General features: G+C 40.9%; 1 long non-coding RNA gene across 1 annotated transcript; it reads left to right on the plus strand.

Annotated features, from left to right (window-relative positions):
* The first annotated feature begins 1381 nt into the window (after positions 1-1381).
* On the plus strand, positions 1382-25104 carry LOC128619110 (uncharacterized). The gene is made up of 3 exons (XR_008387879.1): positions 1382-3011; positions 17196-17410; positions 23139-25104. It is a non-coding gene; the product is annotated as an uncharacterized LOC128619110 (long non-coding RNA).
* The last annotated feature ends 195 nt before the right edge of the window (positions 25105-25299 follow it).

The following is a 25299-nucleotide window of genomic DNA, read 5'->3' on the forward strand; positions in this document are numbered from 1 at the left end:
CAACTTGTATTTAAAACTGAGTGTGAGAGAGAAATCAGTTGAGTTAGATCTCTATGTGGAGACAGACACAGAAAACTAAACATGGAGATGAGTGATATTACGTTAGCCTGCATCACTTTAAGTAAATTCTCAAAGTAAGTAGTAATAGTATAGTAAATTTTAATAACTCTAATAGTAAATTTCCTGCCTGTTCCTGACAAGTAATTAATTAACTGGAGGCCAGATATTAAGGATACATTCCACAACATATTAACTCGTGTTCTGGAATAACCACAACTTTGCTTGTTGCCTTGGAATATTAAATTGTGGCCTCGGTATATTAGTTTCTGGCCAGTCCTTATGTAAAAATACCCACAATGTCACCTCGGTGACTCTGTAGTATTGATTGTTGTTGGGTTTGTAAAAGCCTGGAAAAAAGGTCTGATGAAAGAAATTAAATTTGCTTAATCTTATAACAGTCCGTACATTTTTACATCTCTGTGATTTTGTTGCGGCTAAAACTGCTTGATTTTTCTATGGCTTTTTACATAATTTGCAAACGAAATTGTTTTGCACGGCTGTGTTTGTTGGTAAATGAGACCTTTTAGCTGTACTCATGTTCGACGCACATGGCTCGAAGAGGGCTTTGACGGAATGCACGTTGTGATGACGTCACATGACGCGTCCTGGCCCAAATCTGTGGCAATTTCGAAAAATCGCAAACTCCTCCAAAATATTGCAGAGTTGCTTGATTTTTGCGTTTAATTTCTGCGATCGCAAAATTCCCGGCGGGACTGGTGTAATGTAATTAAAGTATCCCATGCAGTTTCAGTTCATTGTTCTAGAATTTAGTTTGGGGTTTGGGGAGGTTGGAGTTTGAAGGACATGAGATTTTGAAAACTGACTCTCATAATTAGCTGTCATATCACATGAGCGCACACGTTATTTCTCCATTATATTGTGATTTAGGCTGGTTATGCAGGGCTAGATTAAGAAATTAAGAAACCTCGTACTCATGGGGTTGGAGGTGTAAAAGATGCGCCTCAGATAAGACATTGATCTTTACCTATGTGGTTTTTTCTAGAGAGGAACAGCGTGAAAGCTTCAGCCACTGTACTGCTGAAAGTGATTCATTGTGCTACCAGGCGAGAAATTAAAATACCATATTGCGGAAGTACTGACGAACATGTTAAAAGATCACATTTACACACATTGCTGCTGTGTCTCATTATTACCCTTTTGGGGAACAATTTACTTCACATAAAATCATGTGTGTAATCACTGCTCTATATGTTTGTTGTAATGGAAAAAAACAGCTTCATGATTTTATTCAGAGAAGCTCTGAGAGATGAACCCTTCTTTTTTTTTTTTTTTTTTTTTACCCCATCAGCTGATCAATTATGACAGGGAAAAAAAAAAGGTTTGTTAAAAAAACCATAGCTGAAAATTGACTCAGGAGAGAACGCTGAATATGATTTGAAAATTGAGGAAACACATCTGACAGGACTTCATGTAGTTAGCTGGTACGCTGAGATAAGATAAAGCCCGAGTAAATGCTCTATTGTTGTGGTAACAGTACGCATGTGGCATGAGCTGCCTTTTTTGTTTTCTTTTTCTTTTTTTAATCGTCAGACAAAAATCGACTGAAAGAACAGTGCTTTTAATAACTCTACTGTTGCCTCATAGATTATCGTATGCGACTATTAACGGCACAGTTTCATAATAGACAGTTTTCCACTGTCTCAGAGATGACACTACTGGTTACGTCATCACAGGGCACAGAACACATCATGGAGCAGCTTACCACGGAGTGTAGTAAGGAATATGATAATTCAGATGTCACAACCTGCACAAAGCCAAATTGACTTCCATCTAAACGTATAGAAGTTCAGACTATAGGGCTGTCCTTCCAAGTAATTGGCTCAAACCATCCTGAGGTTGCCGTGTGCCTAATAAACAGTGATTCTGAGAGCTAGAACACTTTAATAATAACCTTCACTCAATCAGGTTACATTTGCAGCAGATGCACTTATCCAGAGCAAAGTGTTTTGCTGTCTCCATTAAAAACACATTCTCAAGCTGGTAGTAATGGGTCCGGATCTAAGAATACTGTCCGCTAAAGAAAAGTTAAGGCTTCTGCATACTTCATGCAGAGATGATGTTTGAAACTTCCATGAAAAATAGGACGTAATTGCGGAGTAAACAGACGTCACATGGAGGCCTCACTGGCTGTGTCATGGTCGTGGCAGCTGGGCAAACTTCACGACGCAGGCCTATGATTGGTTATGGCAAATGACGCAATCCCCAGCCTGTGATTGGTCACGACAAACGAAGCGTGCCCAAGCTGATTCATTCCAAGATGGATGATTTGAAGATTGGCTGCCATAACAGGTATGTAGATAACTCTTCATCAAGGTATTACACACAAATTAGTATAGTATAGTATAGTTTATGCTGTCATCACTTTGCAGCAGACAGTCTTCTACCTCTAGCCAGCAAATTGTCATAAATTATTTACAGTGCCACCTGCAGCACAGGAGCACATACTGCAAACTGCAAAGAATGTGGGTTTATAAACTGACGGAGGTGGTTTTGTTTTAGCATAACCCTCTTCGATGTCTCTGCCTTAAGTAGGCAAAGTCATTTAGTACAATGAGAAACAAAAACAAAACAAGGGTCAAAGGGTTTTTTTAAAAAGTTATTTATTAGTGCTCATTTAAGAGGTTGGTAAAAAGGTAGGTGTTCAGGACAGAAAATACTATTGCAAGTCTTATCATCTTAGGAGATGGTGGGTCCAGTCAAGCTGAGCTAGCAGCTCAAAGGGAACATGGTGCAGAGTGCTTTAAGGTAGCCTGGTCCTGGTTCATATTTGACTCTGTAAGCAAACGTGTCTGTTTGTTTGTTTTTTAATCTGGTACATGCAGCTACATGGAGCAGGTGGAGGGAATCCAGCAATGGAATGATGGGAGAGAACATGAGGAGACTGAAAAGAAGTGGAGCAGTTGCAGGGATCAGGTGGCATGCAGGATTAGGTCAATATATATTTTTATATATCTCTCTCAAAAGAAGGTTTAAAGTACAAGGAGTATTAAAATGTTGTATGGGGTTGTACAGTAGAAAAATAGACTACATATGCAAGCTCCCTTCTTTATATATTTCCATAATCCTCCAGGGCAACTAAGGATGGATAAAAGCATGCAAAACTCATAACACACACGCTATGGAATGTAGACAGTAGATGAATAAAATATTAGGTTCGTCACACACGGAAGCAAATCTGCTGGTAGCACCGTTGGATCCTCTACTTACAAAATCACTGGTTGTCAGGTAGAGCAACGTTTCTTTCCAAGTTACATTACATATCCTGTGGCACAACCATGGAGGTTTCTATAATTTCCAAAAGTAATAGGATCCTTCTGCAGGCCAGCAGAAAGACAAATGCAATAACCTGTCTGGGTGTTGGCTGTATGGCATCAGCGCTAATGGTAAAAATAGTGATATGCACATATGGCTGCAAGTCTATTCCTAAAATCTCAGGTAGAGCTTTGGAGAAACTTTGACAGAATCTTGCAGTCTCTTGCACGGTTGCTGCTGTACGTTGTGTCACGTTCATTGAGCATGCTTTTTAAAGCTTGTTTAAAAGCGACATAGTTCTGTGGATTAAGTGCCAGTCGAAATGCCACAAGCCAGACAACAGTGCTTAATAGGAGAAACTGTTGTACCTAAACGCAGTAATGTTTTATTAGGTGCTTGACATAGCAGACTGTTTGGTCTAGTGACAGTGCAGGAAGTAAAGGACACACTGCTCATCCATGGTGGATGAATAACCAAATATGATCTCTGCAGTTCACCTACCTCAGTTTGCTCTTCATTTTCAATGGTCTACATGCTGTGAAGTCAAGGCTTTGGTTTGGTTAGGTCACTTATCATTTCAGTCTCCTCCACTGAAGCAGTAAAGAGCTTTCCAGACCATGCCTTCAGTTGAGTAGTAGATAGAAGAACTGTAAAAGGGGGTAGAACTCTTAAGAACTCAAACTGGGGTTTTGGTCACCTTCTACTTTGAGTTTCACAATTTTGGGTAGAAGTTTGGTATTTTTCCTCTTTTAATCAATTTCATTTGCTTCATTTACTCCATTTAGTGACCTCATAAAATTAAACACTTGGTTACGGTCAAAAATATCTCACAGAAAAAGCTAGACAACTGAGAATTAAGAGAGGAAAAAAAAAAAACCAAGTGTGGCAAGAAGTTATTAATAGTTCTGAAATTTTTGAAGTGGCCTGGGAAAATCCTGTAGATGTCACTGTGACTGAATTTTGGAAAACATCTTTTAAAAAAAAAAAAACAAAAACAAAACAAAAAAAAAAAACTAAAATATGCATTGAGATATCAATTTTATTTCAACAAAACAATGTAGAAATTTCAGTTTCTTATTTCACCAAACTGATGTAGAACTGCAAAGAAGCCAGTTTAAAACCCTGGTAGTATAAATTCTGTCTAAAACCTTGCTAGCGAAGTGCGATTTCCTCACACGTTGAATGCCACACTTTGATCAAGTTGCTGGCTAGCTATGTGGGAGCGAAATATAGCCTAAACATAAGCCTAATCAGATACTGGCAGTTTGTGATGCTCCAGAATGAAATCTTCAAATGCGGGGCTGCAGGGTATGGGGTGTGTTAGGGGGATAGGTGTCTAGACGGTCTTTGATTTCCTCTAATGTTCCAGCAAAAGTCTCGTTGGGTTTTGTCTCGTTAATGTTGGAAGAATTTCAGAAATCTTACCATCTAACACACCTTATCCCATTTCACTTGCTGCAGCAAGGGGGGGAAAAAAGCTATCAGCAAATGAATTACATAACTTTTACATAACATGACTTTTAAATATAGGCTACACACTAAATTATATTGCACTTCAAGGAGCACATAAAGTCCTGTGTCTCTAATCCCTGTACCAGTAAGGAATGTGCTTGCTAGGCAGGTTGGGCTCGGCCATCGGTCCGCTGTTGAGGGCAGTAAAATTTAAAACTGAAACAATTCGTTTGGATGGCATCCATGTGTAAGGCTCATGTGTTGGGTTCATGCTTCCTAACCTCTCATCGATTTGCTCTTGGGTGTTTTGAGTGTTTAACCTCAAGGCTGCACCGGGTTCTAAATGGGCACATTAAATTCAATATATTTAAAATAGAGCTTTTAACAATAGACATTGTCACAAAGCTGCTTTACAGAAATCCAGATGTAGATTTATCTCTATTGATCAAGTCACAGGTGAAGACAGAAAGGAAAAGCTCCCTTAGATGACCAGAGGGAGAAAACTTGAGAAGCACCAGACTCAAAAGGGAGGTCAAACTCTTCTGGGTGATATCAGATAGATAGATCATTACTCTTCCACAACTAAGTGTGTTGAAAGGATGTTCAGTATGAGCAGATTGTGAATAACAGTAATGGGATGAGCACAGGACAGATTTTATGATTTCAGCAGCAGAATTTACACTGATCAGCCATAACCCACCACCACAAGACCTCTGAAGGTGTGCTGTGGTACCTGGCACCAGGACTTTAGCAGCAGATCCTTTAAGTGCTGTAAGTTGCGAGGTGGGGTGTCCATGGATCGGACTTGTTTGTTCAGTACATCCCACAGATGCTTGATTGGATTGAGATCTGGGGAATTTTGGAGGCAGAGTCAACACCTGGAACTCTTTATGTTCCTCAAATCGTTCCTGAACAATTTTTGCAGTGTGTCAGGATGCATTATCCTGCTGAAAGAGGCCACTGCTATTAGCGAGTACCGTTGCTATTAAGGGGTGTACATGGTCTGCAACAATGTTTAGGTAGGTGGTACATGTCAAAGTGACATCCACATGAATGTCAGGACCCAAAGTTTCTCAGCAGAACATTGCCCAGAGCGTCATACTTCCTCCACCGGCTTGCCTTCGTACCATAGTGCAGGGGTTCCCAAACTTTTCCAGGGCAAGGCCCCCCAAATGGCATTAACATTTGACCGAGGCCCCCCCTTTTGCAAGATGTCTTTAAAACACATTCAAAATACAGACTTCTGAATATATCCCCTTTTTTTATTAATAATTACATCTTTACATTACATTACATTAGGAATTGATTGTGTGTGTGTGTGTGTGTGTGTGTGTGTGTGTGTGTGTGTGTTTGTCTGAGAGTGAGAAAATCATGTATTTATTTATTTTTCATACCAAATTGTTGAGGCCACCCGGGTGCCCCCTGGCAGCCCCCACTTTGAAAACCACTGCCATAGTGCATCCTGGTGCCTTGCTCTTCTTTGGGATCGGACCAGACGGGCTTGCATTCGCGCTCCACATGCATCAGTGAGCCTTGGGTAATCTTGACCTGGTTCACCGGTTGTCCTTCCTTGGACCACTTTTGGTAAGTACTATCCACTGCATACTGGGAACACCCCACAGGACCTCCCATTTTGGAGATGCTCTGACTCACTCATCTAGCAATGACAATTTGGCCCCTGTCAAAATCGCTCAGATCCTTATGCTTTCCTGCTTGCAACACATCAACTTCGAGAACTGACTGTTCACTCGCTGCCTAATATATCCTACCCCTTGACAGGTGCCATTGTAATGAGATGATTAATGTTATTCACTTCACCTGTCAGTGGTTTCAATGTTATGGCTGATCGGTGTATGTACGACTACAGTATCCAGGCAAGATTAATCACTGAAGCAAAGCAAAAGTGCTCAATTTATTGTTTTTATACAATTCATATGTACATATTTAATGCTGCAGTGTTCAGATTATTTGTGCTGGATGCTAAGATCTGAAGTGCTATGAACATCTCTTTCTGTCTTTGTGAACACCTTCCATTGTCCTAATGATAACTTGTAACCCTAAACTCAATAATGAGAAAAGGAAATATTTAGATATTAGCTGTTAGTCTGATTATTGTGAGAACAATTGACACTATCCTAAGGATGTGTGCTTATTTTGGCCTTCACCAAAGGCTACACACACACACACCAATTGTTTGTGTTTGGTGGATAAAAATGAATGTTTGTTAATGTGTATTTCTTCATTGTCTTTGAACAATCACAACACTACTTTTCAATTCCTCTCCTCCGTCATGCAAGTTTTAAATGTATGAACATGCGCCCTCTGCTGGTGAACTCTGAAACTTGTATTACTGAAACTTGTATTTCAGAACCTACACATTTACCATCTAAATATATTACAGAACCTAACCATTCCAGCTGGCCAATGCAATGCTCCTATCTGGTCCTTCTGGTACCTCGTCTCCCTCCTCGACAATGAAGTCTGATAAACTATCAGACAATGACGTGATTAAAATATAAAAACTACATTAGTAAAGACTAATGATTTGGCCCTCTTATTGTGCCTGCTTATTAGTTATTGGTTTAATATTGGTTGTTATTATTATATTAATGTGCTGGTTCTAATATGTTCTAGTATGTTATTGTTTCTATTGTAACAGTTCATTCACAGTGACTTGTATGGCAAAGCTCCATATATACAAGTTAAAATGCGCATAATTATTAGCAGGGTGAATTTGTGCTCATTCAGATAGAATAGCTTTAGTAAGGCTGGGAACGAAAGTCAAGTGAGGAGGCCTGGGGTGCAGTCGGCGTTCCAGTTCATCCCAACGGTGTTCAGTAGGGTTGAGATCAGGGCTCTGTGCAGGACCCTCGAGTTCTTCTACACCAACCTTGTCAAAACATGTCTTTATAGACCTTGTTTTGTGCACAGAGGCATTATCATAACGAAACAGGTTTGGGCATCTTAGATCTAGTGAAGGGAAGCTGTAATGCTACAGCGTACAAAGATATTCGATACAGTGGTGTCCTTCAAACATTGTGGTAACAATTTGAAAGAGAGAGAGAGACTCACTGACTGACTGACTTGTGAATGATTGTTTTCTGCTTAGCTATGACAGTGTTGGTCATGTTAAATAGGTGTAGACCAGTGGTCACCAACCCTTTTCCTGGAGATCTACCTTCCTGAAGACTTTAGCTCCAACCATAATCGTGCCCACCTGACCATCTAATCATTAGAAGCTTTATGTAGTTCTTGATCATCTGAAACACGTGTTAGATTTTGGTTGGAGATGAAAACTGCAGAGAGGTAGATCTCAAGGAAGAGGGTTGCTGAGCACTGGTGCAGATTGTAAACAGTATTTAAAAAAATATAACCAGTCACTTCAGCACCTATAGCAAGAGCTTCAGTCACAAGAGGGCGCTCTATGATTATGGTATATACTCCCTATACCAATCTGCCTATAACTAGAGGACTCGGTTGGTTCTTTGATGGTCCATGTTCTTATACTGGCCTCCTGTCTGTGCCTGTTACTGTTTTTCTATATTGTTTATGGCAGTGCTTCTCAAAGTGGGATCCAGAGACCCTTGTGGGATTCATGAAGCCTAGACAGCCATTAAATAATGTTCATTAAATAAATCTGTACGGTGTTAAACGTAATATCCTAGGCTACAGAAATTCCGAGAACCCCTGGTCTGTGGTGTAATTCATATATGAAAACCCCAAATGTTGTGTATTTTTACAAGTAATTTCGAGGCGTCATGTAGTTTTTCATGTTTTTATTTAGTGTATTATTAATGGAATATGTTTAATTAAATGATAAATTGAGTTTTTTTTTTTTTTTTTTTTAAGCAAGTCCAAGGAGTCAAGTGATCATTTCTACTGAGGGCTTGGCTTACACAGAAAAGCTTCACATTATTGCTTTGGGTTTTTGCATAAAGCTTTTCTCAAGAGCCTACACACACACATTCTCTGGCTTAGTAAACGACCCACTCACACTGTCTCGCTCTATTAACCCCCCCCCCCCCCCACACACACACACACTCACACATACGTTTTCATTCAGTAGTCCACTTCTGAAGTTTTCCTTTGGCAGAGAGTTGCTCCGGCATAAAGATTTCCATCACATAAAAGCATATAACATCCACTCCATTACTTTAAGACTTATGTAAGTGTGTAAGCCTTTTCCAGAAGTTTGGCAGGCTTTTTATTAGAATTACTTATAAGCTCTCTGTAGCTCAACATATGACTTAATCCACGAGTTCTCCAAAGGAAATATTATGTACTCAACCGTCCATGTGTCACGTAACAGCGTGTGTGGGGTTTTTTTTGGGTTTTTTTTGGGCGTATTTTGAAGTGCAGGATGGAGAGTTGTGCCTATTTACATTCCCTGAACTGTACAGGAAAGCAGGCAGGAAGTTCCAGTCCCACTCAGGAAAAGGCAGAGAGGAACAGGGCTCAATCCAACAGGGCTCAGATACCGGCCAACGCTGTGTGCGCTGTCTGATGGTTCTCCAAGCCTGGGACATACGCCATCTCACACTGGAGCACGCTGGCCTGAGCGAACCTTTTCCCCTCCTTCAGGCTCCTTCATCGACAGACGTAAACATTCTCGTAAAGAACATAGCTAAATTATTGTGCCAGACTTTCCTTGGATTATTTAATCTCATTACTACTGGTTTAAGATGTGAACAGTTACATGTTTCAGTGTTGAATATTCATCTGACATTCGGAGAAATAAAGCTACAATTATAGGATTTCACACACCAGCAGGATACAAACATTAAATTCAAATAATGTTCAGGGCTCAGAATGCATAAAAACGACATTCAAACTTTGCACTGTCCTTAAATATATACTAGTTTTATGCACTTAATTCTGAAGTACAGTATTTGGAAAATTAAACAAGCAGTTTGCATTTTTTGAGCCCTCTGCTGGCTGTGGAGAGAATTACAACTGTAATAAAAACACTAACAAGCCTTCCCATCCCTCTGTTGAAACTTTCTGACTTTTTAGGGATATGACCTAGCATTTCTGCTTCAGCTGGGGGTGGAGTTTCCGGGCTAGGAAAATGAAGAAACTAGCCAGATTTATTTTCGTTTTGTATGGTATTTTTTAAAAGAATGGATATTATAGGCAGTTAAATATGACCAACTCCACTTTTACAATAGACACAAATAGATCAAAAGTCCTTAAAGTTGAATTAGGAGTTAGTCAGAATCACTGATCTGCTAAACACAAAGTACATCTGCATTTCTGAGCACCTCTGATAGGATCTTGAGGTCAAATCACAAACCTGAAGCAGTTCTCCAAACCCAGATTCTGAGATAAACTCGGTTAGGTTTCTGTTAGTAAAGCACCAAATTGTGATGTGTTTGCAATTTTCATCAATCTAAATCTGATCTCTGTCAAGCTATACAGCCTGTACACAAAAACAAGCACATGTGTCAGCTATTGTAGTAGTAGTAGTAGTAGTAATAATAATAATAATAATAAGTGGTTAGTATGTTTACCTTGCACCTCCAGGGTTGGTAGTTTGAATCCTCTGCCCTTTTTGCACGGAGTTTGCATATTCTCCACATGCTTCTGGGGTTTCCTCAAGGTACTTCAGTTTCTCCACTATGACCCTGTGTAGGTGAAGTGATAATGGATGGATGTATAGTAATAATAATAATAACAACAACAATTGTGCATCATTTGCTTGGAATACATTTTCTTATGTTGCTATGAGACACATAAGACATGTCAAGTGCAACATGAACAAGCCAAAAAATAAATGGATTCCCAAAACCTCCCATTTGTCCTTTAGAAAATGGTTCAATCTAGAATGCTCAACGATTCTTTGGTTCATTTTCAGGGAAACCCTTTAGGTTTCCATATAGAACCCTCCAGAAGAGTTGTAGTTTTTATTTCACCGAGGCTTCCATGTAGCTGGGGACTACCACAAGACCCTTCTGGTAGTTTATGTAATGAGAGTCGGTTGGTACAGTGGTGTTGCCGCATCACATCTCAGTGGTTTGACCCTTAGACCAGGTTTACGTCTGTAGAGTTTCACATGTTCTTCCTGTGTCTGCATGGGCGTTCTCTGGGCTCTCTGGTTTCCTCCCACCTCTCCAAAACATTCCGATAGGTAAATTGGATATGCATGGTGCCCAGTGATGGACTGGTGTCCCATTCACCTCACACTCCCTGTTCCTGGGATAGGATTCCCCAGATTCGCTGCGACCTTGACCATCATCAAGTGTTTACTGAAGAATCTTATGAGGGTTACACGTTCTCTGCATCCTCTTCATAGACAGTTTTTTCATAGACAGAGTGTCTGGAGGCTGCTCGAGCGCCCTTTTCCCAACCACGTTCCTCCTTATGAGTTCTATATAGTTCAAACAGTTGATTTAATTAATTGCATCTTTAAGAATAATAATGGCAGACTCCATATGACATCACTCGCCCAATCCGAATCCGTATAGATTTGCATATACTACCTGTAGTAATGATTGGTCCTGGCTCCATTTGTACTTCAAGTATTTCAAGTCAAGTGGGTTTTTATTGTACGTCCTCTAAATAGCTTGAATACATTGGGACGTTTCTTCAGGACCATGGTGCAACACGGAACAGTACGCAAGACTACATAAAGTGCAATACACAGGAGTGTGAGATGAATGCAGAACAATAAATTCACAGAACATGTACTGTAAACTGTAAGCTATTGTGTAATGTAGCAGCACAAGTATTGGAGCAATATTCACAGCAAAAACGAGTTCCGTAATATAAAGTGACTGATGTAGCTATGTAAAGTGCAGTGTGCAGTGGTACTGAGTCTTACTGGGTTAGTGCGTGTGCAGTGGTACTGAGTCTTACTGGGTTTGTGCGTGTGCAGTGGTACTGGAGTCTTACTGGGTTTGTGCGTGTGCAGTGGTACTGGAGTCTTACTGGGTTTGTGCGTGTGCTGTGGTACTGGAGTCTTACAGGATTAGTGCGTGTGCAGTGGTACTGAGTCTTACAGGGTTTGTGTGTGTGCAGTGGTACTGAGGTATGACATACTGAGTATGTCAGAGATGTTAAATGACCACTCACAGTATAGTGTGAGCATGTGCGTGTTCTTTATCTGTCAGTAACCTCGTCAGACTCCCTGATCATGGGACTCTGAAGTTAACGGAAAAAAAAAAACCCAACAAACTGGCAGGTTGCAGTCAGAGAACCGCACGACTTCCTCTGTCTCCTCCACAGAGCTGAAATACTCGGCCTGTTGCATCAGTCCCCTCTGTTCTCGCTCTGCACTCTCATTATCGTCATCGAGATCTCACCTCATCACATTATAGCATTCAGACACATGAATAAGTGTTTCTCTAAATATCCATAACATCATCCTGTGGGTGTGCTGCCTTTCACCCTGAATTCATTACACATAAACACAACACCGGATATTTTCAGGTTCATATCTCATCCTGTGGAAATTTTTTATTTATTTTTTCATTATTATTATTATTTTATTTTTTATTATCACAGTGACTACTTGGTGAAGCATGAAGTATTCCGACAGAAGAAAAATGGTCCCACTGCTAATCTACAAATGAATTTCACTCTGCAAAATGTTTCAACAGTAATAGTACAGTAATGCGAGTGTAAAGTAATCGCCGGCAGTTGGAGCCCATGTGGATGACCTAAAGTGACAGGAATGTTCACAGCTGGACTTTCGTGGTATTCGAATCACAGGAAAGACGCTGGAGCGCTGTACGGTGTTTTGGAGCTCTCTGCGCTGTGACTATTTCTTCCCTTGGAGCAAGCAAGATAGATCTGCTGGAAAACCCTGATGAGTCAACATCCTGACCTGCATTGAAAAAAGACACAGCACAGATCAGCGACGTCGAAGAACCAAGCTGTTCAAATACACACACACACACACACACACACGCACACACGCAATGCTGTTCCACTTTCTCTGATGTTTCTGGAAAACACCGAAAATCACTGGTAATAAATTCTGTCTGAATTTATACTGTATACATCCTGGAAGTACATGAGAATGATTTTAGATGGTAAAGATGTAGATATAGTGGTGTAAGATATAGACTCTTACACCACTATTGAGTTCTCTGTTCTGATTGGTCGGAAGGTGTTGATTAATTTTCTATACCAGCACACCTGGCAATAACGCCAGCAGTTTTTCAGCTCAGGTTTATATTCATGCACTTGTTCTAATACTTTATTGTTTCCGTGCTAACATTTCAGATACAGAGACTTGTATGGCGGAAGCTTCATGTAATCTAAGACAATTAAGACAGTTGTTGTTGTCGTAACAACATATTAGCTGGAATTTAACAAAGAAAAGCGTAATTGTTCCGATTGGTTCAAGCTACCAGGAACTCGTATAATCACTGGACAGTTGAAGACTGGAAAAAGACTAGGTGATTATTTATTTATTTATTTATTTATTTATTTATTTATCTTCAACTGTCCAGTTTGGGTGAGTCTGTACCCATGATAGCTTCAGATTCCTGTTCTTGGCTGACAGGAGTAGAACCTGATGTGATGTTGTCTTCAGCTGTTGTAGCCCGTCTACCCCAAGGTTTGATCTTTTGTGGTCTGCACTTATATAGCGCTTTTTTAACCTTACCGGTTCCAAAAGCGCTTTACACTGGTTCTCATTCACCCATTCACACACACTCACACACCAACGGTAGCAGAGCTGCCACGCAAGGCGCTAACTTGCCAGCGGGAGCAACTTGGAGTTCAGTGTCTTGCCCAAGGACACTTCGGCATGTGGAGTCACGTGGGTCATCATCACGATTAGTGGACCACCCGCTCTACCACCCGAATCACAGCCGCACAGCCGTTTTGTGTACGCTGAGGGAGTATTTCTTTAATGCTGTGTAACAGGAAGCTCACGAGTTCACACTTTTTGCCCCTTTAACCCATTTAAGATAATCAGGGTAAATGTTGTCACACACTATTATCTATTAAATGAGTTCTTTTAAGAGCTTTCTTTTGCCTGTGATGTGATTGACTGGCCAGACCATGTCTCTTGAAGCAAGATATATCTTATGAACTGTCTTCAATGGAAAAGGGACAAAGCTGAGCGACTCGGTTCCAGTTTTGGGGGCGGTGCTAATTTCCGGGACAGAATTTTTGTTTCTTTTTAATATTACACACTGCATCTGTCAGTGTTGTTTCTATAAATAGTGCAAAAGGAATGGTTTCTCTTTTCAGGCTTCCTGTATGAGAGAGAGAGAGAGAGAGAGAGAGAGAGAGAGAGAGAGCCAGTCTGTTCGACGTTGGCCTCTTCCTGTCCTTCTGAAAGGCCATAAAACATAATGAGGAACTCTAATCCATCCTCTAGGTAACCCATGAACAAACCTCAACGGCACGCATACAAACCTATTTTCCACAGCCGGCCCTCTGGTTATTATTTAACCTCGCAGCGATGCTCACGTAGAGTTTATAACGTGGAAACAGATTTCAAGCGGTTTATTGATGATTATCGTATCATCTTCTACGCAGACGCCCGCAAACGCATTAACATCAGTCACGGGATGGGGAGTGTAGACCGAGATTAGAACGCCAAGGAGATGGTTTCCATTTAAAGCCTGAGGTCCGTGCTGATAACCCTTTATCAGAGCTCCATTCAGACAGCAAACATCATAAAGCGCTGAAAAAGAGGAACCAGTTCTCCAACTGAAACCCTGAGCGGAAGCACGTTTCGATAGCCTGCTGTTCATATGCACACAAGTGCACAATCATCTCCTGTTCCAGACATCTGTGTGTGTGTGTGTGTGTGTGTGTGTGAAGTCCTTGCTAAAACCATGCAGTGATGGATCTTGACGTATCTCTTTGGGCACACTTCCCTGATTCCTTAACGTGATCGTGGGTGTTTTTGAGGCTAATTTTGAGAGAAAGAGTGCTAATAGTTTCTCCATGACGGCAGATTTGAGGTCAGCAGCTGTGCGTTCTACTCAAGCGCTTTAACCCTGACCATCACAAGGGGACACGTTGCAAAATCTATCAGCAGGGAGCACAGCACCTGTTTCTCTCTGAGACATGGACATGTGTGGGTGTGTGAACTATAGTTTCAAGCAACTGCCGCTACTTTTTTAGGCCTCGCTAGATTATGGACACCAAAAGCGATCACATTTATCTTCCAGTCTTTAAGACTTTGAATTGACCTGCACGGGCTGCGGCATTAGTATGATTTTAGTGTAATTATTTCAGCCTGAGCGCATACATACATTAACCACAGAGGGAAAGGCTTTAAAGAATCTGACTCTTTTCTGCTGTAAGCATGGGAAGGAGGACACTTGCAGAACCACACAAGTGTTCTTCCTTTTGTGTTTTTCTTCTGCTTAATCAGGCATTATAATATCTGGGTGAACCAGTCTGCTTGGAGTTTGTATTCTGTAGCTGATCTGATGTGGGAAGCAACAAAATTGCTTTGTTACTCTGCTTAAGTCGGTTTTGAGCTATCTGTACTTGTGTTTTCAGGACGGATCCATGTTTATACATTAGCATTTCATTTACAATTGAGGCATGTTATAAGCTAATGTCACCTTCTACCTCATCTTTTTCTTAAAAAAAAAAAAACCCCAAAAACCATAGTTATATTAATAATTAATTGAGAGTGTGAATCCATTTTCAATGTTTTTTCTACCTAGGTCTTATCATAAGCTTCAGTTACACATCTTTAGTCCTAAACATCCCCCCACTCCCTACTCCCAATTCCATACAAAGTGCATTATTCAGTCCGTACAGGATTACATGGAGTTTTTTTTTGTGATTGTTGTGGCAAAAAACGCTTGATTTTGCTGTGGCTTTTTTTTTTCTCCTCACGATTTGTGATTCAACTTGCGGAGTTTTTTTGTGCTTTTTTTTGTGTACTTGAATTGGCAAAATTGTACTCGCACGAAATTGTTTTCCAAGCTCTTTCGCAGTGATGTTTGATAACTAAGACCTTTTAGCTGTACCCATGTTCGACGCACATGAATCGAAGAGGGCTTAGGCTGAATGCGTGTTGTGACGATGTCACATGACGTGTCTTGGCCCAAATCTGTGGAAAATAAAATCTGCTGTAATTTTTTGAAACATTGTAAACTCCTCCGAATATTGAGGAGTTTGCTTTATTTTGCTTTCATTTCTGTGATGGAAAATCTCAAAATCCTGGAGGGACTGACCGATCTCTTAGGCTACAGTATACTGTGTATACTCTACCGTAGTGCAGTGCATGTGCTAAATATTCTATATTAAGCTTTCAGACTATTAAAAAAACTGTATACTATAAAGATAATCTCTATTAAAAAGTACGTAATATAATAAATAATTAATTCCATTTAATTTGGAGGCTAAAAATAGGTAGCTAATACATAAAATCAGCTATGCCTGTGTTCATAGTAAATATATCCATCCATTTTCTATACCGTTTATCCCAGGGAGCATCGGGCACAGGGCGGGGTACACCCTGGACAGGGTGCCAATCCATCACAGGGCACAATCACACACCTATTCATACACTACGGACACTTTGGACATGCCAATCAGCCTACCATGCATGTCTTTGGACATGGGGGAGGAAACCGGAGTACCCGGAGGAAACCCCCGCAGCACGGGGAGAACACGCAAACTCCGCACACACAGCGCAGAGGCACAGAATCGAACCCCCGACCCTGGAGGTGTGAGTTGAACGTGCTAACCACGTAGTAATTATATATGTAATAAAAATGACTAGCTTGGGGCAGTATTAAGAAACATACATTCAAACACTCCTATTTAGTAGAGGTTTTCAGCATTATGGACTAAATGATCAAATTATACATCCACTAAACTGGCTAAAAACTTGAACTTAACTTTAAATAACAACCGTTAATCTTCTACACATGCTGATCTGGATTAAGAGCAATCCAGTCAGAGAGGCTATGCTAGGTGTCATATCTCTTACAGACATGATACCAACACGACTGTCATCTGCACACTAACAACCTGTTAATGAAGGCCTCTGTTTACTCACCTGCTGTAGAGAGGATTCAGTCTCTAAAGTGAGTAGCGGTGAATAGAATAACATGAATATAGTGAATGAATAGAATGGATATTGTTCCTTTATTAGGTCCGCAGGCATAAAGGGAGAGGAGAACGGGAGGGGATGTGTTGTTCAGATGGAAACATCCACCTCTGTATGACCTGTAAGGTTCATGAAAAGTCAACATTTGCATGCCGTCTGGATTGGTTGTGTTTTCTGTGTTACACTGATGTCTGCCAGAAACCTTGTCCAATTTACATGGAGCATTACTTCATTGGCGCCAGTCAATCCACATGCATGTATACAATTATAAGAAGGCATTATTGCTGTGGTGCATGTCTTCTCAAATATTACATCTAGAAGTTCTGAGCTTCATCATCCATCCATTTTAACTACTGCTTATCCTACACAGGGTCACGGGAGAGTCTGGAGTATTCCAGGGAACTTGCAGAACAAGGCGGAGGATGCCCTGGACGGGGTGCCAAAACATCACAGGGTACAGTCTCACATACACACCCCGGACAGTCTGGAAAGAATCACTGGGAAGGAAACCCCAGAAGCACGGGGAGAACATGCAAGCTCCGCACACACCAGGCAGAGGCAGAATTCGAACCCCCAACCCCAGAGGTGCGAAGCAAACGTGCTAACCGCCATGCCCCCCTTGAGTTTTTCATTATTTAGCTAATACTTTTTACCTGCCTGAAACCAACCGACTTAAAATACCTCACTTTACCGAATATATAGACCACACTACAGGGTATTCATGACAGAAGGCCAATCCAAGACATAAAATGTGTAAATCTGACATGTCTCACTTTGTCGACATTTTTAAAGGATTTTATTAAATAACCTTAATGTTAAGCGTGGGCCAGGCGGCGCTCATCTGTTTTATTACTGTTTATCACGTTTAACAAAAGCGAGGACGAATCATTCTAAGAAAAGTGCCGAGCATTTGCTGGTTTTTCTCGAGGCCCCGACAGGTGCCGAGCTCAGATTTAAACTCGTAACATTTTCGTTAACAGCACGCAACGTAAACTGCTGAGCTATCACTACAGTATATTAATTGTATATTAATTTCTTCAAGTGGCTGCGTAGTACAATTGGAAAAAGGCACAAAAAGCAGTGGTTTGAGTTCATACATTGTGGTGAACTGAGTTCCAAACTACACGTTGCAAGCTCTGGTCCAAATATCACGTCATCGCTTGTATCGTTGCCCACGGGGGTGGTTGTTCTGCCGATTTCTGTTTTTAGTTTTGTTTGCTAAATGGGGAAAACTTGCAGAGGGGCCACATGGTTGTCCAGATGTACAACACAGCCTCTTTCAGTACTGTCAGTGCTGTTCTTGTTTATTTGTTCTCTATTTGATATGTTTGGCAATGATCGTTTTTTAAAACTCTGGTATTTTGTTAGTTGAAGAGTAGAACCATCGTTATCAAGTAGATGGCTCAGTACACTGAAGTCATTGCCACCAAAAACCAAAGACTTTTGGCTTAATTTCCATAATTATAATCCAATGCTAACTCTCATTTCAAAGTAGCCCTCGACTGTATCTACTAACATAACGTTTCCCATCAGCCACCTAGCTTTCAGGCTGGAGTGAAAAAATGGTTGGTGCCAAATAAATCCTCTAATTGCACTCACAAAGATACCTCTGATACCAAAACAAGGAGTTTATTATGTCTGCAGGGTGACTTTTTTTTTTTCCTGTTTCCACTTTACACTCTTTGATCTTCCTATCGTTTCCCACAATAAGCCCGGGAGCTATTAGCCGTAAGCACGTGGTCTCTGACTTACACTGGCACCAGAGGAACTAATCTAATCTGTCAGAGCTCGAGTCTATACCTACATGAGTGCTCATCAAACGCTACAGTAAAGACCGTGAGTTAGAGGAGCAGATTTCCAAACTTCCCCAGACTTTCTGACAGGATGCAGGAGGTCTTAAATTAACAATTGAATATAAACAAGCATTTATTTAACTAATTTGAGTGCTGGATGTGGAGATTTCATTACATTTTGCCAGCCTAATGGTGATGAGGTCAAAGCTGGACATTAGGTCTGATCTACAGGAACGCAACAAGTCTGGTCCTTTCAAACATTTGACCTTGCTGTGACCTTGACCCTGTTTGGATCAATTCCAAAATCTAATCAGTTTATCCGATGGTTACCGTGATAATGCTATAGTAATTATACAAACATTCAACCATTCATTCTTGACACATCGCACCAACAAGATTCTCAGGCAGATGCACCAATGGATGGCTGGATGGATGGATGGATGGACGGGTGGACCTAAAATATAACGCCTCCAGATTCTTCCTGATAGATTTTGGAACGTGGCTGTTTGCCCATTCAGCCACAAGAGCATTAGTGAGGCCAGGTGCTCATGTTGGGCAAGAATTCATCTAAAAGGTGTTCAGTGGGGTTGAGGTCAGAGTTCTGTACAGGACACTCAGGCTCTTCCACTCCAACTTGAGCAAACCATGTCTTCATGGAGCTCACTTTGTGCACTGCTGGAACAGGTTTGGGCCCCTTAGTTCCATCCATCCATCCATTTTCCATACTGCATATCCTACACAGCATCATGGGGGAAGCCTGAAGTCTATTCCAGGGAAATCAGGGGACAAGGCGAGGGACACCCTGGACGGAGTGGTAACCCATCGCTGGGCAAAATAGCACATCCATGCAATACAGAAAGTGCCAGTCAACCTACAACACATATCATTGGACTGTGGGAGGATATCGGAGTACCCGGAGGAAAACCCCCAAAGCACGGGGAGAACTTGCAAGCTCTGCACACACAGGGTGGAGGCGGGATTTGAACCCCCAACGAGAGAGGTGTGATGCAAATGTGCTAACCACTAAGTCACCATGCCCCCTCTTATTTCCAGTTAAGGAAAATCTTAATGCTAAAGCATACAGTTGTGGGCTTCCAACTTTGAGGTAGCAGTTTGGGGAAGAACCACATATGGGTGTGATGGTCAGGTGTCCACATTCTTTTTCCATATAGTGTATATGTAAGCCATTTAAAACCAAAACATTGTTTAAAGGAGAAAAAAAATATTTGAAGTTGAAAGTTTTATGGCTTAATATTTAAAGATGAAACCTGATCATTCCAAGGTGTCAATGTAGCGTCCGTACACATTCTCTTACTGGCTCTCTCCACTTACTGTTGTTAGTTTTATTGTAATTATTGTTTACTGTGGTTGTTCATGTTATTGTTTCTGTGCTCGATTGCTGTCACTGTGTCTGAATTTCGTTCAGTTAGGTTGTCATTATTGTTCTTAATTCACTCCCTCTATATTATTATTATTAGTATTATTATTATTATAATCATTATAACCAAGTGTGCCTGGTTCTGGAAAGAACAGTTGGCACGTCTCTTTTTAAACTTGTAAAAATTGACAATGTGTTGCATTTCCTGTCCCTTCACCACATCCTTTCTGCACACGTGGCCCACATATCTGCCTCCGTTATCCTCCCTCTATCTGCCTTTCTCTCTCTTTGTCTGTCATTCGCTGTCTATCCGCCTCTCTCACTTGCTTTCTGTCTGTATCCTGATCTTTGTCTGTCTGCCTGTCTGTCTGTCTCTCTCTCTCTCTCTCTCTCTCTCTCTCTCTCTCTCAGTCTGTCTCATTTTACATAATGGTTGACGTCACACCGAGAGGCCACATAACTTCTAAGGAAACAGAATCCTAAGTCCAATTTGCTATAAAATCCCCTCTCCCTTCAGTCCAATTTAGCAACTATCCCTAATTAAGTCTCTGTATTATTGCTTAACTGACACTCCGAGTCCCTGATAACTGTGGCCCATTTGTAGCCAGGTTGCCATTTTGACTCCACCAATCTCACAAACATTGTGATGACGAAAAGACCCATGTCAAGCATCAGAGTGAAGGAAGCAATATCACCCACGCTTCCGGTGAGGGTCGTATGCCACACGTGCTGATCTCAAAGCACTTTTCTCTGCTCTGAGCCTTGGTGTTGATCAGAAGAGAACGTGTAATGCTGATCCTGAATCGGTGTAAAAAAGTCTGTTTGCACCCACGAGCTCAGACGAAAGAGGAAAAGTGTGTGTAGGCATGTGGTGGAGGCGTGTTGCAATAGTTGCCCCAATGGTACAATATACAATGTTCAGTATGTATAGCTTTGTGGTTTGTCTGTGGTGAACAGAACATTTCCGACTCTCTCCTATTTCTCTCTCTCTCTTTTTTTTTAATCGAAAAAGATGGAACAGATTGCCGCATGTGGTCATCTGTGGGTTGGTAACTGAAGGACCCAGACATTTTCCTCAGGAAAAGGAAATGTCAGATGTATTGATTCGAACATATTACGAAATCAGTCGTCTGGTGAGGTTTTGTATATGTTTGTGCCCCCTTCAGCACTATAAGCCTTATAAAGAGTCTTTGCATCGGTTACATCAGGATGTTGGTATAACACCACAATGAACAAGTGAACCGTCTTCAATTCAAACACCCTTGTGTTTGTAGAAGCGAGAATGGTGTTTCCAAAACAATGCAACAACAATGACGAGGAACTGAAACCACATAAGCTACATTTCTTTGACCTTTCATACACTTGCACGCACATATCAGCACTGATAATCCCAACTGGAATAAATGTGAATCTACCTCTATATCTGAGTTTATATATATATACATACATAATAGTCATGTGGTTTCATTCTTACTCTTAAGTCTATGGCATGTTTGATGATGGAAGCAAACTCTGTGGCAACTTTATGAGCTACTTTTACATAGAGGTTCAATTCAATTCAATTTTATTTGTATAGCGCTTTTTACAATAGACATTGTCTCAAAGCAGCTTTACAGAAATATCAACACGGTATACAGATATTAAAGGTGTGAATTTATCCCAACTGAGCAAGCCACTGAGTGGCGACGGTGGCAAGGAAAAACTCCCTAAGATGTTTTAAGAGGAAGAAACCTTGAGAGGAACCCGACTCAGAAGGGAACCCGTCCTCATCTGGGTAACAACAGATAGTGTGAAAAAGTTCATTATGGATTTCTATGAAGTCTGTATGAAGTCTGTATGGCCTTAGGAGCATCCGTAGTCCCAGCAGTCTGGAATTAGAGAAGATTTGAGCTCCATTCAGAGGCAGAAAGGATCTGGATCTCTAGTATCTCCATAAATTCGTGTGGGGCTCGGCGAAAGGAGAGAGGGAGAAAAAAGATTATTATGACTGCGAAGTAGTAGAACAGAATCTAGTCAGGGTAGGCTTGAGTAAACAAATACGTTTTAAGCCTAGACTTAAACACTGAGACTGTGTCTGAGTCCCGAACACTAATAGGAAGACTGTTCCATAACTGTGGGGCTCTATAAGCGAAGGCTCTTCCCCCTGCTGTAGCCTTCACTATTCGAGGTACCGTCAAATAGCCTGCATCTTTTGATCTAAGTAGGCGTGGCGGATCATAGAAAACCAAAAGGTCGCTTAGATATTGTGGCGCGAGACCGTTTAGTGCTTTATAGGTTAATAAAAGTATTTTATAGTTAATGCGAGATTTTACTGGGAGCCAATGCAGTACTGATAATATTGGTGTGATATGGTCGTATCTTCTAGTTCTAGTTAGGACTCTAGCAGCTGCATTCTGGACTAACTGGAGCAAGTACTAACTAAGTAAGGACTAACTGGTTCAGGTAGAAGAGTAGATCATGATTCACATGGACAAAGATCTTAGAGCTTAGTCTCTGACTGAACACCTACAAGGTCGAGTAACAAGCTAATCATTCAATTTCCAGCAACGATGTGCTGAGAATAATCCACTACCATGGGTGGACAGCTCATAAATTCGTTAGCTCAACGCTTTGGTTGTGGAAATGTACTTGATGAGGCTAACTTATTAATTAATTTTTTTAAAGTTAGCTAATATAAAGTAATGTAATATAAATTCCCGCATATTAGCTGACTGGGCCATAGTCATTATCCTGTTTTAAGAAGGTGGCTGAGATACATAGTGAGTATGTACATATTACATATACTGAGTAATATTAGTAGTACTGTTAATAAATATTAATTGACTATGGGTTTACAAGTCCTAAATTGTAAATCTGGGAAAACAGGGTTACCATGGTTAACGCTTTGGGTTGTAGAAAATTCGTAATGCCCAAAAGTTTGGGAAGGCCTTAAATTCCTTAAGAAGACGAGAAGCCGACTCTAAAGCCAGCCTATTGTCTTCTGAGTGACACCGGATCATAATCGTTAGTGTCTGGTTAGAGTGATTGTGTTATATACAATCACTAGTTATACATCCTGTGTGACAAATACACCACGAATTTCCTACATGTTGTTGAGTGATTAGATATCATTATTATTAATTCATTGCTATTGTCCTGGCAGGGTTCTCCTGTGGATTTCCAGTTGAATCGACCTTCCTTGCGTAACCTCTCCTTTTCAGCGGCTGCCAGAAAACGCAGGTAAAAAACACAAACACAAACGTTAGGAAGTCCACTACAATAGAGGCCTTATGTTGGAAAGTTGTGCTCGTTGCAGTACACGCACAAGTGCGTAATTAGGAACACACTCTCGCACAGAGCATGTTTGTGCACAAGTGGGAGGAGGCTCGGGGATCAACCAGGCTTTTTTACCAGCTCCAGGGAGTTGTTGGATTTCCTCCTTATATTCGCCTGCCACTGATTGTGATCCAAGGACAAAAGTCTTTGTGTCAAATGGACAGAATAAAGCAGCGCTTTTCTTTTCTTTTTTTTCTTTTTTTTTTTTGCAGCATGGGGTTGGTTTCCTTTTATCCTCTTAAAAATGTGTTTAACCAGAAATTAATTTGGAAATATGCCCAAAGAAGAAAAAACAATCAAGCATTGTCAGTGTAATTAAATTGATGTGTGTCATGATGGTGCATTTTTGGGTGGATACCAAGATGCAGTAGAAGCAGTGATGGTATTACATGCTAATAAAAGGAGAAAATTCATGTAGTCTTACTGCAGTAAACCTCCAGCTGTCATCTTTCAGCTGTAATTTTGGTATAACTGGCAAGTAGCTTTTCAACAGAAATGGGAGGGAAAATGCACAATTCTGATTGGTTAATCCTGTTTTTCGCCATAGAAGCCAGCAGCCAATCAAATGTTATTAAACAAACTAAGGGATGCATTCCTTTGACGTACGAGGTGGTTAAATACAGAGAAATCGTAATGATGCCTTTGTTTCCCTCTTATGAACATAATTATAGCTCAATTTCTGTGCAAATCAGTCTTATTTGACACGCTGTAAGTGTATGTTAAACAAGCGCTCAAATAAACGTTTGGACCGGTGATAAAATATTTCAAACCTGAAATCCCCTTCTTAGCTACTTCTCTGGCTTATAGCACTTTATCAGTCACATGACTTGATTTGCTGTTGTTTTCCAGGTGTCACAGTCATGTGAGGAACCACACAGACGCCAACACAAACAAACTCATACATCCATGTTACCATACCAGTTACTATAAATAAGTATTATAAGCAGTCACACCTACACCACATTCCTAATAAAACCACCCCCTCCCTTCCTACTAGCAGTGCTAAGTATTCTGTAGAAACTCTCTGCCCATCATTCATCCGTGCCTCTCACGTTCGCTCGTTACGTATTCAGGCCTTTTAAGGGACCCTAATCACTCCGAATGCTTGTAATCGTAATCGCTGACGTCAACCACCAATTTACACCCCTTTATCTGTCACTAGTAAACAATAGTCCAAACGGCCATCCAAACAGCGTCATGATCCAATTGGCACCGGTTGTGGGAGGACACAAAGCCTGAGAAAGAAAAGAGAGAAAAGAGTCGAGTGGGAGGGGGATTACACGACCTCCCAGGTCAGACGAGACACTGAGGTGAAAGCCTTTCTACCAAAAACCCTTGAATACTCTCAAAGCTCCATGGCAATGTGTTATTCGTGAGCTCACAGAGGCCAAGGTTCAGCTGTGGCCTAGAGATAGAGAATAGCGCAGGAATTTCGGGGTCACTCTTTTTTTTTTCTCTCGCACATTCCAATACGTTTTATCCACAGCGATTCAATGAACAGTAGCTTTAAACAGCCAGAAGCGCTTACTCAAGGACACTAGAACAAGGTCCAGTTTGAACCCTGAACCAAAACAATGCAATCAACCTTTTCTCCTCATCACACACACAGTGAATTTGCGAACTATGTCAGGTTCTGTCGTTGATGTAAGTAGCACTGTACGTCAATAATGCGACATCTCTGTGAGGGCTGGTCGTGATATTAAGCCAACAGAGAGAAAAAAATTCGAACTACGTTGTATCAGAAACTCATTAATATTATAACCTTCGAGCATGGGGGTCTCATCATAGGGATGAAACTGTTACACACGCACTCATAAGGACATATAGGCGTCTATTTTTGTGGCCACAAGCTACAGGACCATGAAAGTTCAAAACCACTTGCTGTACTGGACAATTGGTGCTTATTCTGTTGTTACACCAGTATTGTATTTTTCACTGCTTTCAGTGATGACATGTTGTGGGTGTGTCAGTGAAGAGGGCTGGACTAA

Source organism: Ictalurus furcatus, chromosome 15 (genome assembly GCF_023375685.1).
Source record: "Ictalurus furcatus strain D&B chromosome 15, Billie_1.0, whole genome shotgun sequence".
NCBI classification, from domain to species: Eukaryota; Metazoa; Chordata; class Actinopteri; order Siluriformes; family Ictaluridae; genus Ictalurus; species Ictalurus furcatus.